This window comes from Crotalus tigris, unplaced genomic scaffold (assembly GCF_016545835.1).
Source record: "Crotalus tigris isolate CLP2741 ecotype Arizona unplaced genomic scaffold, ASM1654583v1 scf7180000019935.411523, whole genome shotgun sequence".
Taxonomy (NCBI): Eukaryota; Metazoa; Chordata; class Lepidosauria; order Squamata; family Viperidae; genus Crotalus; species Crotalus tigris.
In genome coordinates, this window is record NW_024097779.1 from 376575 (window position 1) to 383969 (window position 7395).

Below are 7395 nucleotides of genomic sequence, written 5' to 3' on the forward strand. Positions count from 1 at the left end.
TACAAAATAAATTGAAACATATTGTTGGATTTGTCCAATACAAAAGCCACAAATTTGCCAACTCTAAAGATTTCCATGCCACATCTATTTTTACCCCTCTCCTTTAAAAACAGTTTAAAGACAACTGTGATAATCTTCATTGCTGCCAGCCTTGAAATACTAGAGAACAATGGGGTATAAAAACTCTAAAAACTCCTTTAAGTTGATGCTATGCCTGTTGAGACCACAGCATCTAGAGAAAAAAACCCTCCTCCAATTTATACTACTACAACAGAATAAAACATATTGCTAATAACGTTCCTCTGCATTTTCTCGATATTGCATTTCTCTGGCCCTTTGCAAAAACATCTGAATGGTATTTATGAAAGCTATCTGGATGACCTTGGGTCAGTCATTCTTTCTCAGCCCATCCCACCTCACAGGTTTGTTGTTGGGGAAAAATAGGTTTGTTCACCGCCTTGAATTATTTATAAAATTAATAAAGGCAGGAAATACATATGTACGTACATATGGTTTTAAAAGTGACTGCAAGCAAAACAGTACCTTAGCATTTATGCAACCAAGGGTTGTTCATGGTACTTCCTAGCAAAACTAGGAAAACACAGCAGATTATGGATTCAAACTGCTTTAATAGTTTGCAGATCCTTACTAATTTCCTAAGTACATAGTAGACCTTTAGAAAGGCACTTAAGAAAGGATCTTTCCTTAGGCACTTAAGTCAGGATGCAATTCCTAATTAATACGAGATAGTGTGTTTTAGTTCTGATTGTGCTTTAATTGGAGTGGGTGGCTTTGGAGATATGAGTCATTTTTCTTTTGTGTTTTTGATTATTTTGTGCTCTGTCTAGAGCAGGGGTGTCAAACTCAATTTCATTGAGGGCCGCATCAGCATTGCGGTTGCCTTTGGGGAGGCCGGGTGGGTGTGGTCAGGGTGGGTGCAGCCTATTGAGTGGGCATGGCCAGCTCTACATCATTCGTGTCAAGGGTGCTTGTTGGGGCCTGGACAGGAGTGAGACAGATCTGAGGGTCTCTGGCAGAAGGGGGTGGGACCAGGGCAAGCACCAAGGCATGGTCCATTTCTTCATTCCTCACAAAGGGTGACACTTTCCCAGCATGCACCCAGGGGACAGGGCTGATGCGGCAGGGGCTGTTTCCTCGTTGTTTCTAGATGGCCTTGTGGAGCTAAGACTGAATGCGTTTCAGAATAGATGGCCACCACAAAATTGTACATTGGCTCCCAGCTGACCTGGGCCAGGGCCAAGGCAGAAGGGGTTGTTCCCTCACTATTTCCAGGATGGCTTCACGGGCCACATGAAACTACTTCACGGGCCACATCCAGCCCCCGGGCCTTGCGTTTGACATGTCTGGTATAGAGTCATCTTGTTTGAGGTGGGCAGTCATATAAATGTTCTAAGTAAATACAGTTCATAAATAATCAGATGGAGCCAGAGGAAGATTGACAGAAATTATGTTTGTTTTTTTCTTTCACCAGAACCAATCAGAGGCAAAATGCTATTCTAGCCTGAGATTTGGAGATGGGGTTGCCTTCAACTCTCAAACTCAAGGGGAAACAGGGTAAAGGCAAGATACCTTACCAAAAGAAAAGCTTATTCCTCCACAGGCTCAGAATGTAAATAAAACAATGGCTTTGCTGAGATTTTAAATTCAGCAAAGGCCAGAAATAAAGTGATCCTGCTTCTGCATTGCCTTGCTCTCATGAGGTCACTGAAGTCTAGCATTTTGGAGGTGCCTTCCACAGCCTCCTCAAAAATGCTATTAGGATTGTAAATAGTCCTGGAAAGTAGAACAGGGCAAAGAGTTTAAATAGGTCAACTTTCAATTCTCTACAATCATGTGATGTTATGATACTGAAGTAAACTGGGAGTAGGATGGGCATCACCCAAAACAAAATAAAAGTTTCAAAGGACAAGAAATGTTTCACCCTGTTTAGCAGATCCATTGTACAGGGAACTAAAGAGTAATATGTGGTTTTAGTGACACAAAAATGAGGAAATGCATCTAATACATATTTTTAGTAACAGTGTGATTCTTGACACGTAGCTGGCTGGGAAGAATTTGTGAGCAATGGGTTAGAAAATATATAGTTATAGCAAAAAAGTAGCTTTTCCCAGTCATTTGGCCACAATTTCTCTTTTATATTGCTTGAATATTTCTAATTTTAATATATAATGTTAATTTGACATATAGTGACAGATTTTATCTTCCTGGGCTCCAAGATCATCACAGATGGGGACTGCAGCCAAGAAATTAAAAGACGCTTGCTCCTGGGGAGGAAAGCTATGGCAAATATAGACAGCATACTAAAAAGCATAGACATCACCCTGCCAACAAAAGTATGTATAGTCAAGGCCATTGTTTTCCCAATTGCAATATATGGCTGTGAAAGTTGGACCATGAGAAAGGCTGAGCGCAAAAGAATTGAGGCCTTTGAACTAAGCTGCTAGAGAAGACTCCTGCGAGTCCCCTGGACTGCAAGGCGATCAAACTGGTCAGTCCTAGAGGAGATCAACCCTGACTGCTCTTTAGAAGGCCAGAAGTTGAAACTCAAATACTTTGGCCACCTAATGAGAAGGAAGGACTCACTGGAGAAGAGCCTAATGCTGGGAAAGATTAAGGGCAACAGAAGAAAGGGACGACAGAGAATGAGGTGACTGGATGGAGTCACTGAAGCAATAGGTGTGAGCTTAAATGGACTCCAGAAGATGGTAGAGGACAGGAAGGCCTGGAGGAACATTGTCCATGGGGTCGCGATGGGTCAGACACGACTTCGCAACTAACAACTATTAAGGTGACCAACTTTTTTACAACAAAAAGGAGGACACGAATAAATTGAAGAAAAAAATATCGTAAATAAAAGAAACATTGTATTTATTGCAACAATAATACAGAATACACTATAATATGATCAATGCATAATAAAAACATTTGTAACAATCACATTTTATATTGTAATTATGCTCACATGCCTATTAATTATTTAAATGAGTACTTTTCCATTGAATGAATATTTTTTGTCAAAATATCATCTTCTAACAATATATTGGAAATATCTGAACAAGAAATATCCTTCATATTGAATTTTACGGCAAGTGCTGCAGCTAGAGTATCAACATTCAATCTCGATTTCTCACTTGTCCAAAAATCTACACGGCTGGACTGCGCGGGGATGGGCGGCGGAGACAGGTGTGAGCCAGGCGCTCCAGGATGGCCATGTAGATGCGCAGGGTGAGGTGGTGGCAGCGCAGGTCAGCACTGCGTAGATCACCAGCTGGTGCGGCCCATGGAAGGTCAAGTGCCCGCCGTGCCCCCGCCCACAGCCACCCCGCCAGCACCGCTGCCCTGCCGTGGAGAGCCGTCCCCGCGGCTCGCAAAGCACCAGCTGAGCCAGCTCCGAGCCTGAGCCGTCCCCCAGCACCATTGCCCACCCTGCGCATCCCCGTAGAGCCGGCCCCACGGCTCGCAAAGGCAAAGCACCAGCCACGCCAACTCCGGCCCTGCAGGCGCCCCCCCAGCTGCCCCGCAGCACCACCGCCCACCCTGCGCATTCCCGTAGAGCTGGCCCCATGACTCTCAAAGGCAAAGCACCAGCTGCTCCGGCTCCGGCCCTGCAGCTGTCCCCCCAGCCGCCCCCCAGCACCACTGCCCACCCTACGCATCCCCGTAGAGCCAGCCCCGCGGCTCGCAAAGCACCAGCCGCGCTGGCTCCGGCCCTGCAGCCACCACCCCAGCACCACCGCCTACCCTGTGCATCCCTGTGTAGAACCAAACATGGAATATCAAGAGAATTCCAGTCTCCTCCAGCTATCTGCAGAACTAAGTAAGAGATGATGTAGTTGGGTAGCAGTGAGGGGTGCAAAGTTCCTGCAACTTGCACATGCAAAGTTTGCCGCCTGGGTGTTTTGGCGCGTTCAGCAGCAATTTCTATTGGCTTTCAAAAGCCAATAGGGGGAGTAGCACAGCTCAGGCAAAAGTTGAAAAAAACCATCAAAAAAAGGTCCTGGAACGCCTTCTGGGCGTCCTATGAGGAAAAAAAAGCCCTGCAGATTAGTCTTCAAATATAGAAAAACAGGACATTTAGGAGGACATTTTTGAGGGAGGACAGAACTTACAAAAGGAGGACTGTCCTCCCAAAAGGAGGACGGTATATGGAAAAGGAGGACATTTAGGAGGACACTTTTTGAGGGAGGACAGAACTCAAAAAAGGAGGACTGTCCTCCCAAAAGGAGGATGGTTGGTCACCTTACAACTATATATATATATATATATATATATATATATATATATATATATATATATATATATATATATATATATATAGATATATATATATATATATATATATTGTTTTCTGAGGTTTTCGCGGGTATTTGTATGTAGGTCTTTGGTTGTTCGGGTTTTCTCCCGCGTAAAATTGGAAGTGTCTTGGCGACGTTTCGACGAAGTCCCATTCGTCATCTTCAGGCTGGTGTTTTCAGCTTCGTGCTTTGAGCAGCAATGTGTGGTCTTAGCTGTTTCTTCCTTTTAACTGCCAGTGGGGGTATGAACTGATTGGGTGGGAGCTTGGCTGTGTTCTGATTGGGTGGAGGTGTGTTCTGATTGGTTAGGGGCTTGGCTGTGCTCTGATTGGCTGGGGGGTTGGCTGTGCTCTGATTGGCTGGGGGGTTGGCTGTGCTCTGATTGGCTGGGGGAGTGTTCTGTTTGGTTGTGCTCAGGTTAGTCTGAGTTGCAGAGGGGTTTAAGATTTTGGGCTGCCTTGCTATTTTTTGGCTTCGCGTTCGTGGTCGTGCCTCATCTTCATGGAGGGTGTCAGTTTGCTTCATGTATGGATTGGAGGGGTTTAAAGTGGCTAATGATGCAGCTGTGGTCTGGCTTCTGGTTTGTGGTCGTGCCTCATCATCGGTGTGGCTTTGGGTTTGCTTTTTGCATGGATGTGTGGTGGTGACATCCTGTGTGGTTTTTGTGAGTGTGGGTCTGGTATCATTTTTTGTGTTAGGGAGTCGTTTGTCAATAAGGGCGGGTTTCCAAATGGCTGGTAGGCGGGAGGTATCATCTCGCTTGTTCATGCTGTGTGGGCGTTTTTCTATCTCGATGGCTTCTCTGATTATTCTGTTATTAAAATGTTCACTTTTGGCAATGGTTCTGGTATTTTTAAAGTCAATTTCATGTCCTGTGGCTTTAAGGTGTTGGACCAGGGAAGATGTTGGTTCCTCTTTTTTGACTGAGTTCTTATGTTCTTCAATGCGTGCACTTATTCTTCTGTTGGTTTGTCCGATGTATGTGGTGGGACAAGTGGTGCATGGGATTTCGTATACTCCTTGATTTTCTAATTCAATTTTATCTTTGGGGTTTCTAAGGATGGTGGATATTTTTCTGTTTGTGCAGAATGCTGTTTTGATGTTGTGTTTATGGAGGATCTTACTGATTCTGTCTGTGGTGCCTTTTATGTATGGGAGGAGGGCTTTGCCGTTTTCTTGTTCTTTGTCTTGGATTTTAGTGGGGGTTTCTTTTTGGATTAGGTTTGTAATCTTATTTCTATGGAATCCATTGGATGTTAGTAAAGATGACGAATGGGACTTCGTCGAAATGTCGCCAAGACACTTCCAATTATATATATATATATTTTCTGAGGTTTTCGCGGGTGTTTGTATGTGGGTCTTTGGTTGTTCGGGTTTTCTCCCGCGTAAAATTGGAAGTGTCTTGGCGACATTTCGACGAAGTCCCATTCGTCATCTTCAGGCTGGTGTTTTCAGCTTCGTGCTTCGAGCAGCAAAGCTCGAAGCTGAAAACACCAGCCTGAAGATGATGAATGGGACTTCGTCGAAATGTCACCAAGACACTTCCAATTTTACGCGGGAGAAAACCCGAACAACCAAAGACCCATATATATATATATATATATTGTTACATGTATTGTTCTAAATGTCACATACAGTAACAACAATGGAAACAAGATTTCTTAAACCACAATAGAAACTAACTGTGGCATTAAATAAACTTCACAATATTTTCCCCAGTTTTTCTGGTATCTATGACAAACTGTATAATCTATAAATATGTTCCCTCTGTTAACTAAATTAACTATTTTCAAAATGATACACCATAGTAGAATATAATACACTCATAAGAAGGGCATTTCATCTTGTCTTTTGGTTATAGAGGACACTTCAAAAAAAATCTTGCAACAGTGAGCATTGAAAAACTAATAATAACAAGGAAATGTTAATTGATGGTTTAAACTTGAACAGTTAGCAGTCAAACTCTGTCCGTATCTATTTTTTAAATAAAAATCATTGCTCTTATTCCCCATATAAAGTGGAATTACAAGGGTAATCCCTTTTCAGATGACTCATGAACTGGGGAAACAGGATTGGGCTGGAACTTGCTATCTTTTCTTATTATCAGTGCATCTTATCTTTTGTTCAAAGGTTATGAAAAAATATGTTCTGCATGCCCACAAACTTGATTCAGAGGATCATTAACAAATAAAGAAAGGAATGGGAGCCTGAGATTGTGTATTGATTTAAATGTGGTTGACATAGTAACAATTGACTGGATACACACATCTTCTCCAACTTGGCAGCTGCAGATGTGGAAGAGTTTTCCAAACAGAATGGCCATTAATTGTAAGCTTAAATATTATTTATAAACTGCAATCCTTGAGTTCTCACAACACACTGAACCAAAACTGAATAAAATACATATAATGGCTTAGCATGAACTGTAAAACAATAACTAGAATTTTTCGAATCTATATTCACATCCCTGTGGCTGTTTGAATAGGACTATTAAGGGAACAGTCAATCCAGCAACTAGTTACATTAGTTGAAAACAACACAGAAAATTCACCCACAAAATGTCTGTTTTCTCAGAGTTCAGTGTTGTTTCCAAGTTCTGGATCATTAACAGTATTTCCTAATATCTCCCCTATTAAACTTTTCCATGCTGACATTGGAAGCTATCAATTCTCAATTCTAGAACAATTGTATTCCTGCCCTATGTCTTAGGTTAAGTAAGTTATGTATATTTATTAAGGTACCATATTATGGTATGGTTCCTATTTAACTGTACTTGCAAACGACTGCAAAATCAGACATCAATCAAAGGCCACCAGAAAACCAATGGATTAGGATCATTGAAGCAGACCACTGGATCTCTGGAATATTGTTTTAAAACCCTAGGAGCCCTGTGCAATACAAGAAAGAATAAATGCATTTTGCTCATGCAGGAGTTCTCTGTGGATTGATTGAAGCAATTCTTTCAGGGAAATTGCCTGCTGGACATTTACCTAGAAGAGGCACACCCAGGAACGCTGCTGGCTGCAGTGGGAGTTTCCCTTCCTCCATTACCTACCTCTCCTCCTCCATGTGATGTTTT